Genomic DNA, 11,981 nt, shown 5'->3' on the forward strand with positions numbered 1-11,981 from the left:
AAAACAATTACTCTAAGAAGCTCAATACAGAAAGCTTCAAAGAATTGAAATTTGGGCACGTCAAGTCAAGAGCAGAACTAAGAGAGCTCTGAGACAAAAGGCAATAATCCAGTGGCTGAGAAAATTCACTAAACACCACAACTTCCCAAGAAAAGGGGGGTGTCCGCTCACAGCCACCATCCTGGTGGACAGGAAACACTCCTGCCCATCGCCAGCCCCATAGCCCAGAGCTGCCCCAGACAACCCAGTGTGACGGAAGTGCTTCAAATAACAGGCACACACCACAAAACTGGGCGTGGACATTAGCCTTCCCTGCAACCTCAGCTGAATGTCCCAGAGCTGGGAAGGGGGAGCAGTGTGAATTAACAGAGCCCCATTCAGCCATCATTTGAGCAGACTGGGAGCCTCCCAACACAGCCCAGCAGCCCAGAACTGCCCTGGGGGGACGGCACTCACCTGCGACATAGCACAGTCATCCCTCAACAGAGGACCCGGGGTGCACAGCCTGGAAGAGGGGCCCACTTGCAAGTCTCAGGAGCCATACGCCAATACCAAAGACTTGTGGGTCAGTGGCAGAGACAAACTGTGGCAGGACTGAACTGAAGGATTAGACTATTGCAGTAGCTTTAAAACTCTAGGATCATCAGGGAGATTTGATTGTTAGGGCCACCCCCCCTACCCGACTGCCCAGAAACACGCCCCACATACAGGGCAGGCAACACCAACTACACACGCAAGCTTGGGACACCAATTGGGCCCCACAAGACTCACTCCCCCACTCACCAAAAAGGCTAAGCAGGGGAGATCTGGCTTGTGGAGAACAGGTGGCTTGTGGACGCCACCTGCTGGTTACTTAGAGAAAGTGTACTCCACGAAGCTGTAGATCTGATAAATTAGAGATAAGGACTTCAACTGGTCTACAAACCCTAAAAGAACCCTATCAAGGTCAGCAAATGCCACGAGGCCAAAAACAACAGAAAATTATAAAGCATATGAAAAAACCAGACGATATGGATAACCCAAGCCCAAGCACCCAAATCAAAAGACCAGAAGAGACACACCTAGAGCAGCTACTCAAAGAACTGAAGATGAACAATGAGACCCTAGTACGGGATATGAAGGAAATCAAGAAGACCCTAGAAGAGCATAAAGAAGACATTGCAAGACTAAATAAAAAAATGGATGATCTTATGGAAATTAAAGAAACTGTTGACCAAATTAAAAAGATTCTGGACACTCATAGTACAAGACTAGAGGAAGTTGAACAACGAATCAGTGACCTGGAAGATGACAGAATGGAAAATGAAAACATAAAAGAAAGAATGGGGAAAAAAATTGAAAAACTCGAAATGGACCTCAGGGATATGATAGATAATATGAAACGTCCGAATATAAGACTCATTGGTGTCCCAGAAGGGGAAGAAAAGGGTAAAGGTCTAGGAAGAGTATTCAAAGAAATTGTTGGAGAAAACTTCCCAAATCTTCTAAACAACATAAATACACAAATCATAAATGCTCAGCGAACTCCAAATAGAATAAATCCAAAAAAACCCACTCCGAGACATATACTGATCACACTGTCAAACATAGAAGAGAAGGAGCAAGTTCTGAAAGCAGCAAGAGAAAAGCAATTCACCACATACAAAGGAAACAACATAAGACTAAGTAGTGACTACTCAGCAGCCACCATGGAGGCGAGAAGGCAGTGGCACGATATATTTAAAATTCTGAGTGAGAGGAATTTCCAGCCAAGAATACTTTATCCAGCAAAGCTCTCCTTCAAATTTGAGGGAGAGCTTAAATTTTTCACAGACAAAGAAATGCTGAGAGAATTTGCTAACAAGAGACCTGCCCTACTGGAGATACTAAAGGGAGCCCTACAGACAGACAAACAAAGACAGGACAGAGAGACTTGGAGAAAGGTTCAGTACTAAAGAGATTCGGTATGGGTACAATAAAGGATATTAATAGAGAGAGGGAAAAATATGGCAAACATAATCCAAAGGATAAGATGGCCGATTCAAGAAATGCCTTCACGGTTTTAACGTTGAATGTAAATGGATTAAACTCCCCAATTAAAAGATATAGATTCGCAGAATGGATCAAAAAAAATGAACCATCAATATGTTGCATACAAGAGACTCATCTTAGACACAGGGACACAAAGAAACTGAAAGTGAAAGGATGGAAAAAAATATTTCATGCAAGCTACAGCCAAAAGAAAGCAGGTGTAGCAATATTAATCTCAGATAAAATAGACTTCAAATGCAGGGATGTTTTGAGAGACAAAGAAGGCCACTACATACTAATAAAAGGGGCAATTCAGCAAGAAGAAATAACAATCGTAAATGTCTATGCACCCAATCAAGGTGCCACAAAATACATGAGAGAAACTTTGGCAAAACTAAAGGAAGCAATTGATGTTTCCACAATAATTGTGGGAGACTTCAACACATCACTCTCTCCTATAGATAGATCAACCAGACAGAAGACCAATAAGGAAATTGAAAACCTAAACAATCTGATAAATGAATTAGATTTAACAGACATCTACAGGACATTACATCCCAAATCAACAGGATACACATACTTTTCTAGTGCTCACGGAACTTTCTCCAGAATAGATCATATGCTGGGACATAAAACAAGCCTCAATAAATTTAAAAAGATTGAAATTATTCAAAGCACATTCTCTGACCACAATGGAATACAATTAGAAGTCAATAACCATCAGAGACTTAGAAAATTCACAAATACCTGGAGGTTAAACAACACACTCCTAAACAATCAGTGGGTTAAAGAAGAAATAGCAAGAGAAATTGCTAAATATATAGAAACGAATGAAAATGAGAACACAACATACCAAAACCTATGGGATGCAGCAAAAGCAGTGCTAAGGGGGAAATTTATAGCACTAAACGCATATATTAAAAAGGAAGAAAGAGCCAAAATCAAAGAACTAATGGATCAACTGAAGAAGCTAGAAAATGAACAGCAAACCAATCCTAAACCAAGTACAAGAAAAGAAATAACAAGGATTAAAGCAGAAATAAATGACATAGAGAACAAAAAAACAATAGAAAGGATAAATATCACCAAAAGTTGGTTCTTTGAGAAGATCAACAAGATTGACAAGCCCCTAGCTAGACTGACAAAATCAAAAAGAGAGAAGACCCATATAAACAAAATAATGAATGAAAAAGGTGACATAACTGCAGATCCTGAAGAAATTAAAAAAATTATAAGAGGATATTATGAACAACTGTATGGCAACAAACTGGATAATGTAGAAGAAATGGACAATTTCCTGGAAACATATGAACAACCTAGACTGACCAGAGAAGAAATAGAAGACCTCAACCAACCCATCACAAGCAAAGAGATCCAATCAGTCATCAAAAATCTTCCCACAAATAAATGCCCAGGGCCAGATGGCTTCACAGGGGAATTCTACCAAACTTTCCAGAAAGAACTGACACCAATCTTACTCAAACTCTTTCAAAACATTGAAAAAAATGGAACACTACCTAATTCATTTTATGAAGCTAACATCAATCTAATACCAAAACCAGGCAAAGATGCTACAAAAAAGGAAAACTACCGGCCAATCTCCCTAATGAATATAGATGCAAAAATCCTCAACAAAATACTTGCAAATCGAATCCAAAGACACATTAAAAAAATCATACACCATGACCAAGTGGGGTTCATTCCAGGCATGCAAGGATGGTTCAACATAAGAAAAACAATCAATGTATTACAACACATTAAAAACTCGAAAGGGAAAAATCAATTGATCATCTCAATAGATGCGGAAAAAGCATTTGACAAAATCCAACATCCGTTTTTGATAAAAACACTTCAAAAGGTAGGAATTGAAGGAAACTTCCTCAACATGATAAAGAGCATATATGAAAAACCCACAGCCAGCATAGTACTCAATGGTGAGAGACTGAAAGCCTTCCCTCTAAGATCAGGAACAAGACAAGGATGCCCACTGTCACCACTGTTATTCAACATTGTGCTGGAAGTGCTAGCCAGGGCAATCCGGCAAGACAAAGAAATAAAAGGCATCCAAATTGGAAAAGAAGAAGTAAAACTGTCATTGTTTGCAGATGATATGATCTTATATCTAGAAAACCCTGAGAAATCAACGATACACCTACTAGAGCTAATAAACAAATTTAGCAAAGTAGCGGGATACAAGATTAATGCACATAAGTCAGTAATGTTTCTATATGCTAGAAATGAACAAACTGAAGAGACACTCAAGAAAAAGATACCATTTTCAATAGCAACTAAAAAAATCAAGTACCTAGGAATAAACTTAACCAAAGATGTAAAAGACCTATACAAAGAAAACTACATAACTCTACTAAAAGAAATAGAAGGGGACCTTAAAAGATGGAAAAATATTCCATGTTCATGGATAGGAAGGCTAAATGTCATTAAGATGTCAATTCTACCCAAACTCATCTACAGATTCAATGCAATCCCAATCAAAATTCCAACAACCTACTTTGCAGACTTGGAAAAGCTAGTTATCAAATTTATTTGGAAAGGGAAGATGCCTCGAATTGCTAAAGACACTTTAAAAAAGAAAAACGAAGTGGGAGGACTTACACTCCCTGACTTTGAAGCTTATTATAAAGCCACAGTTGCCAAAACAGCATGGTACTGGCACAAAGATAGACATATAGATCAATGGAATCGAATTGAGAATTCAGGGATAGACCCTCAGATCTATGGCCGACTGATCTTTGATAAGGCCCCCAAAGTCACCGAACTGAGCCATAATGGTCTTTTCAACAAATGGGGCTGGGAGAGTTGGATATCCATATCCAAAAGAATGAAAGAGGACCCCTACCTCACCCCCTACACAAAAATTAACTCAAAATGGACCAAAGATCTCAATATAAAAGAAAGTACCATTAAACTCCTAGAAGATAATGTAGGAAAACATCTTCAAGACCTTGTATTAGGAGGCCACTTCCTAGACTTTACACCCAAAGCACAAGCAACAAAAGAGAAAATAGATAAATGGGAACTCCTCAAGCTTAGAAGTTTCTGCACCTCAAAGGAATTTCTCAGAAAGGTAAAGAGGCAGCCAACTCAATGGGAAAAAATTTTTGGAAACCATGTATCTGACAAAAGACTGATATCTTGCATATACAAAGAAATCCTACAACTCAATGACAATAGTACAGACAGCCCAATTATAAAATGGGCAAAAGATATGAAAAGACAGTTCTCTGAAGAGGAAATACAAATGGCCAAGAAACACATGAAAAAATGTTCAGCTTCACTAGCTATTAGAGAGATGCAAATTAAGACCACAATGAGATACCATCTAACACCGGTTAGAATGGCTGCCATTAAACAAACAGGAAACTACAAATGCTGGAGGGGATGTGGAGAAATTGGAACTCTTATTCATTGTTGGTGGGACTGTATAATGGTTCAGCCACTCTGGAAGTCAGTCTGGCAGTTCCTTAGAAAACTAGAGATAGAGCTACCATTCGATCCAGCGATTGCACTTCTCGGGATATACCCGGAAGATCGGAAAGCAGTGACACGAACAGATATCTGCACGCCAATGTTCATAGCAGCATTATTCACAATTGCCAAGAGATGGAAACAACCCAAATGTCCATCAACAGATGAGTGGATAAATAAAATGTGGTATATACACACGATGGAATACTACGCGGCAGTAAGAAGGAACGATCTGGTGAAACATATGACAACATGGATGAACCTTGAAGACATAATGCTGAGCGAAATAAGCCAGGCACAAAAAGAGAAATATTATATGCTACCACTAATGTGAACTTTGAAAAAATGTAAAACAAATGGTTTATAATGTAGAATGTAGGGGATCTAGCAGTAGAGAGCAATTAAGGAAGGGGGAACAATAATCCAAGAAGAACAGATAAGCTATTTAACGTTCTGGGGATGCCCAGAAATGACTATGGTCTGTTAATTTCTGATGGATGTAGTAGGAACAAGTTCACTGAAATGTTGCTATAGTATGTAACTTTCTTGGGGTAAAGTAGGAACATGTTGGAAGTTAAGCAGTTATCTTAGGTTAGTTGTCTTTTTCTTACTCCCTTGCTATGGTCTCTTTGAAATGTTCTTTTATTGTATGTTTGTTTTCTTTTTAACTTTTTTTTTCATAAAGTTGATTTGAAAAAAGAAGGGAAAGTTAAAAAAAAAAAAAAGAAAAAAGACAAACAAGGAAAAAAAAAAAAAAAAAAAAACGATGTAGTGCCCCCTTGAGGAGCCTGTGGAGAATGCAGGGGTATTCGCCTACCCCACCTCCATGGTTGCTAACATGACCACAGACATAGGGGACTGGTGGTTTGATGGGTTGAGCCCTCTACCATAAGTTTCACCCTTGGGAAGACAGTTGCTGCAAAGGAGAGGCTAGGCCTCCCTGTATTTGTGCCTAAGAGTCTCCTCCTGAATGCCTCTTTGTTGCTCAGATGTGGCCCTCTCTCTCTGGCTAAGCCAACTTGAAAGGTGAAATCACTGCCCTCCCCCCTACGTGGGATCAGACACCCAGGGAAGTGAATCTCCCTGGCAACGTGGAATATGACTCCCGGGGAGGAATGTAGACCCGGCATCGTGGGATGGAGAACATCTTCTTGACCAAAAGGGGGATGTGAAAGGAAATGAAATAAGCTTCAGTGGCAGAGAGATTCCAAAACGAGCCGAGAGATCACTCTGGTGGGCACTCTTACGCACACTTTAGACAACCTTTTTTAGGTTCTAAAGAATTGGGGTAGCTGGTGGTGGATACCTGAAACTATTAAACTACAACCCAGAACCCATGAATCTCGAAGACAGTTGTATAAAAATGTAGCTTATGAGGGGTGACAGTGGGATTGGGAATGCCATAAGGACCAAACTCCACTTTGTCTAGTTTATGGATCGATGTGTAGAAAAGTAGGGGAAGCAAACAAACAGACAAAGGTACCTAGTGTTCTTTTTTACTTCAATTGCTCTTTTTCACTCTAATTATTATTCTTGTTATTTTTGTGTGTGTGCTAATGAAGGTGTCAGGGGTTGATTTAGGTGATGAATGTACAACTATGTAATGGTACTGTAAACAATCGAAAGTACAATTTGTTTTGTATGACTGCATGGTATGTGAATATATCTCAATAAAATGATGATTAAAAAAAAAAAAAAAAAAGAAGGCATGGGAGCCGAGACAGAAGCTGGAACGCAATCTGGGATCAGCAGATGCCACCCACGTGCCTTCCCAGCTAACAGACGTTTTCTGGACGCCATTGACCTTCCTTTGGTGAAAGTACACTTGTTGATACCTTAGCTTGGACACTTTTATGGTCTTAAGACCGTAACTTTGTAACCAAATAAACCCCCTTTATAAAAGCCAATTCATTTCTGGCATTTTGCATAACGGGCAGCATTAGCAAACTGGAACAAGATGTCACTTTGATTTATAACTTTTAAATATTTTGTCATATTGTGCAAGGGCCTCCATTCAAACTCTCACCCTGGGCACTGACAGCGCTGCAATTACTGGGGACTGTTTCAGTTTGCTGAAGCTGCCAGAATGCAATATACCAGAAAAGAGTAGGCTTTTACAATGGGGATTTATTAGCTTATAAATTTACAGTTCTAAGGCCATGAGAGTGTCCAAATTAAGGCATCAAGAGGAAGATACCTTCTCGGAGGAGAAGACACTGGTATCTGGAATCCCTCTGTCACATGGGAAGGCACATGGCAATGCCTGCTGATTGCCAGGCTTCTGATTTCAGAACAGCTCTCTCAGCTCCTGTGGGTCCTCCTTGCTTCTCCCGGGGGCAAAAGCTCTGGATTATACATCTTAGCTTCTCTGAGCTCACTCTTAAATTCCTCTGCCTTTTATCCTTCATAGAGGACTCCAATAAGGGGATCAAGACCCATCTTGAATGGGCAGGGTCTCATCTCCATGGAAACAACCTAACCAAAAGGTCCCACCCACAGTAGGTCTGCCCCCACAAAAGTAGATTAAAAGAACATGGACTTTTCTGGGTGTCCAAGAAAAGGCATCAACAATTGGGTACCCTCACTGGAGGATGCCCAGTGGAATCTGGAAAACCTCTGTTAGCTGGGAAGGCACGTGGCTGTTGTCTGCTCCAAAGTTCTGGTTTCAAAATGGCTTTCTCCCACGATGTTCCTCTCTAGGCTGCAGCTCCTCAAAAATGTCACTCTTAGTTGCTCTTGGGGTGTTTTGTCCTCTCTTAGCTTCTCCAGAGCAAAAGTCTGCTTTCAACAGCCGTCTCCAAAATGTCTCTGTAATCTGCAGCTCTTCTCTCAGCTCCTGTGCGTTTTTCAAAGTGTCTCTCTTGGTTGTAGCAAGCTCGCTCCTTCTGTCTGAGCTTATATAGTGCTCCAGTACACTGATCAAGGCCCATACTGAATGGGCGGGGCCACACCTCCACGGAAATTATCTAACCAGAGTTATCACCTACAGTTGGGTGGGTCGCATCGCCATGGAAACACTCAAAGAATTACAATCTAATCAACACTAATACGTCTGTCCACACAAAATTGCATCAAAGATAATGGCGTTTTGGGAGACATAATACATTCAAACTGGCACACTGGGGTACGTAAGATTCAAACCCACACAGGCAGGTCTGCCTGTGTGTGCGTGTGCGCACGGTGGGCTGTGTATGTGTGAGCACATGAGGTGTGTGTGCCTGTGTGGGGGTGGGAGGATGACGGGGACATCTGCATAGGTGCTACTGTGGCCGTGGAGTGTGTAGACGAGGGTCTGCTACTGGGGCAGGTCACGGGCCTCCCCCCGATTGCCTTCTGCTGGGAGGAGGAGAGGGTGGGGCCTGGGATGGCCGAGCGTGGGGTGTGGGGGTGTGGAGCACAGGGGTGCAGCCTGCCCTGGGTGGAGAGGACACTGACCTGAGAGGCATGGGGCTTGGGAGAGCCCCTTAGCGTGTGACCTTGTGCAAGACACTCAGCCTCCCAGCCTGTTTACTCTCCTGCAAACTGGAGATGGTGCTGCCCACCTCAGTGGGCCGGCCGGGGACCACAGTGGGGGCCATTTGGAGATGCAGAGGCTGCCTTGGGAGATGGTGAGGTCCCCGTTGCTGAATCTGAGGCACACAGGGCCCTTCTGGGCCTGGCATTCTGGCATTCTCTACCCCTGGTGTTGGGAAAAATGTGAGAGGCAAAAGATGGCTTGGACTGAGGCCCCCAAGAGAATGCAGCTCCCTTCATTGAGGGGGTTGGGGGGTCTGGCTGCCAGGCAGAGATGGGACAGTCCTGTCCATGCCACTCTCCCATCCCCTCACCCCCTTGGCCCAGGGCCCCAGGCTTGGCCAGCAGCCCCCTCCCCCATACACCAGAGATGACCTGGGTGCAGCCCCACTGCCCCTTTGCCCACCCTGGATGTCAACTGAGCAGCAGGGTCCAAGGTGAGGACCTGCCTTCACGTGGCCCCCAGCTGGGCTGATCTCCCGAAATATCACCCCACTTCTCACCCCCAATGCGTATGCCGGAACTTACAGATTTGAACAGCACCTGGCATAAATGTGATGATCGTATTCCCAATCCAAAGATGAGGACATTGGGGCCCAAAGAAAGTGACTTCCCAGAGCTCACCTGGCTGGGGGCGTTGGATTTGAACCCAGATCAGTTTGGACCTGAGCCCAGCTCCCCACACACCTCAAGGCCTCTCTGCCGACATCCAGGGCCCCGCCTGCCTTGCTCACATTCTCCGGCACTGGCCCCGTAGTCAAATGCTCTCCTCCAGCGAGCCAGCCTCCTTCCCCGGTGTCTCCCGCGTGAGCAATTTCCCCACGTGAAGGCTTCCGGGCTCTCTCCACGTCCTGCCCCACTTTCAGGCCCTGGAGCCAGGCCCCCTCCTCCAGGAAGCCTTCTCTGATCACTCCTGGCTAACAGCCCGCAGTGATTTCTCCCCTCCCGAGTCCCTGGGGGGTCTGGTCTAGACCTCACTCCTCAAAGTGTGGTCCCTGGACTAACAGCATCGCCTGGGAGAAATGGATAGCCTTAGGACCACCCCAGACCCGAGAATCAGAATCCACTTGCTAAGGAGATCCCCAGGTGATTAGCATACATGTGAAAGTTCTAGAAGTGCCACCCTAGAGTCTAGATAGCCATTAACTCTCTTGAGAACTTGGGCAGAACTTGGGCAGATGACAGTCTAGCTGGTCCTCATCTATAAAATGGGCGCTTCTCCAGAATAGAAAATGCCAGTCTATTCCTTACCATCCTGATCACTCCCTGGAGCCACCCCATCTGCTCTCCTCCCCAGAGTCCCCACCCTTCGAGGGCTGTGCTTCCCTGAGGCCTCTTGGAGGGTAAGTAGAGGGACGGGGGCAGGGGATCCCCAGGGGTCTGGATCTCTGCTCTGGGGCAAGCAAAGCAGCAGGATGCCACTCTCCTCTGGTGAGAGGGTACTTTACCGGAAATCACCGGGTCTCTGAGGATATTCCTGTCAGTGGTTGGAGCCAACAGGTGCAGCTAGCAAGCTGTGCACCCAGGAAGGGGGCCCCTCGAGAACAAGGCCTTCATCTCCCTTCCTCCTTTGCCCCCCAAGACTATACATACACTGCTCCTCTTTCTTTAATTCATTCAAACAATGTTTTGCACAAGGCACTGTGCTCAGTGAAGGATACTGGGGTACACACAAGCCACTTACAGGCCAGAGTGGAGAGAGACAGTCATCAAACAGCCACACAAATGAATGTCTAACTACCGACTGCGGTGAGTGCCAGAGAGGAGAGGGACAGATGGGCCACTCCATAAACAGGGGAGCCTGGCTTGGCCCTGCAGGCAGAGGAGATGGAATTTGCAAAGGACCCTGAGCAGGGACAGAGCAAGAGATGAGACAAGAACCAGAGGTGGTTGATGGCACAAGTCAAAAGAAGTGGGGCCGCCAAAGACGCCAAATGCTGCTGAGAAGTCGAGTAAGATGTGGAGAGGGAAAATGTTCTCGGGGTCATGCACAAACTTCTTTGTGTGGCCCCTGTGGTGGTTTGGAGGCTACATGTACCCCCAGGAAACGCCATCTTCTTTTAATCCATTCCTATAGATACAGATCTATTGTAGGTGGGAACTTTTGATGAGATTATTTCAATTGAGATGTGAACCACCTCATTCAAGGTGGGTCTTAATCCTCCTACTGGAGTCCTTGTTTAAAAGAGGATAAAGGATACCCAGAAAAAAGAGATGAAATTAAGAGAATCTCATAGAAAAAAAGCTCACAGAGAAGCTAAGGGAGACAAGAGCTAAAAGAGAGAAGCCACTGAAGCCAGAAGCTGTAAGTAATGAAACCCAGGAGAGAAGGACCAGCAGATGTCACCATGTGTCTCGCTATCTGACAGAAGAGCCCAAGCTCACCAGTAACCAGTCTTCAGAGAAGGTATTGTCCTGTTGATGCCTTAATTTGGACATTTTCATGGCCTAAGAACTGTAAATTGTAAGTTAATAAATCCCTATTTTAACAACAACCCATTTCTGGTATATTGCATTTCATCAGTTTTAGCAAACTGAAACAGCCCCCAAGGCCCTTCAGGTGTGTGATGGTTGGGTTCGTGTGTCAACTTGGCAAGGTGATGGTGCCCAGCCGTCTGGTCAAGCAAGCACTGGCCTATCTGTTGCTGCGAGGACATTTCTTAGACTTGAATCATCAGTATGTTGATTGCAACTATGGCTGATTACATCTGCCGCCGGCTGAGGGGAGAGTCTTCCACAATGAGAGACGTTTAATCCAATCAGTTGAAGGCTTTTAAGGGGGAGGTGATGATTACAGCAGTCAGAAGAGAGAACTTTAGTCTCTACTTCAGCCAGTCAGCCTCTCCTGGGGAATTCATCGAAGACCTTCATCAGAATGCCAGCTTGCAGCCTGCCCTATGGAATTTGGACTCGTGCATCCTCACAGTTGCATGAGACACTTTTATTAAATCTCATACTATTTACAGGTATCT

This window comes from Choloepus didactylus, chromosome 21 (genome assembly GCF_015220235.1).
Source record: "Choloepus didactylus isolate mChoDid1 chromosome 21, mChoDid1.pri, whole genome shotgun sequence".
Lineage (NCBI taxonomy): Eukaryota > Metazoa > Chordata > Mammalia > Pilosa > Megalonychidae > Choloepus > Choloepus didactylus.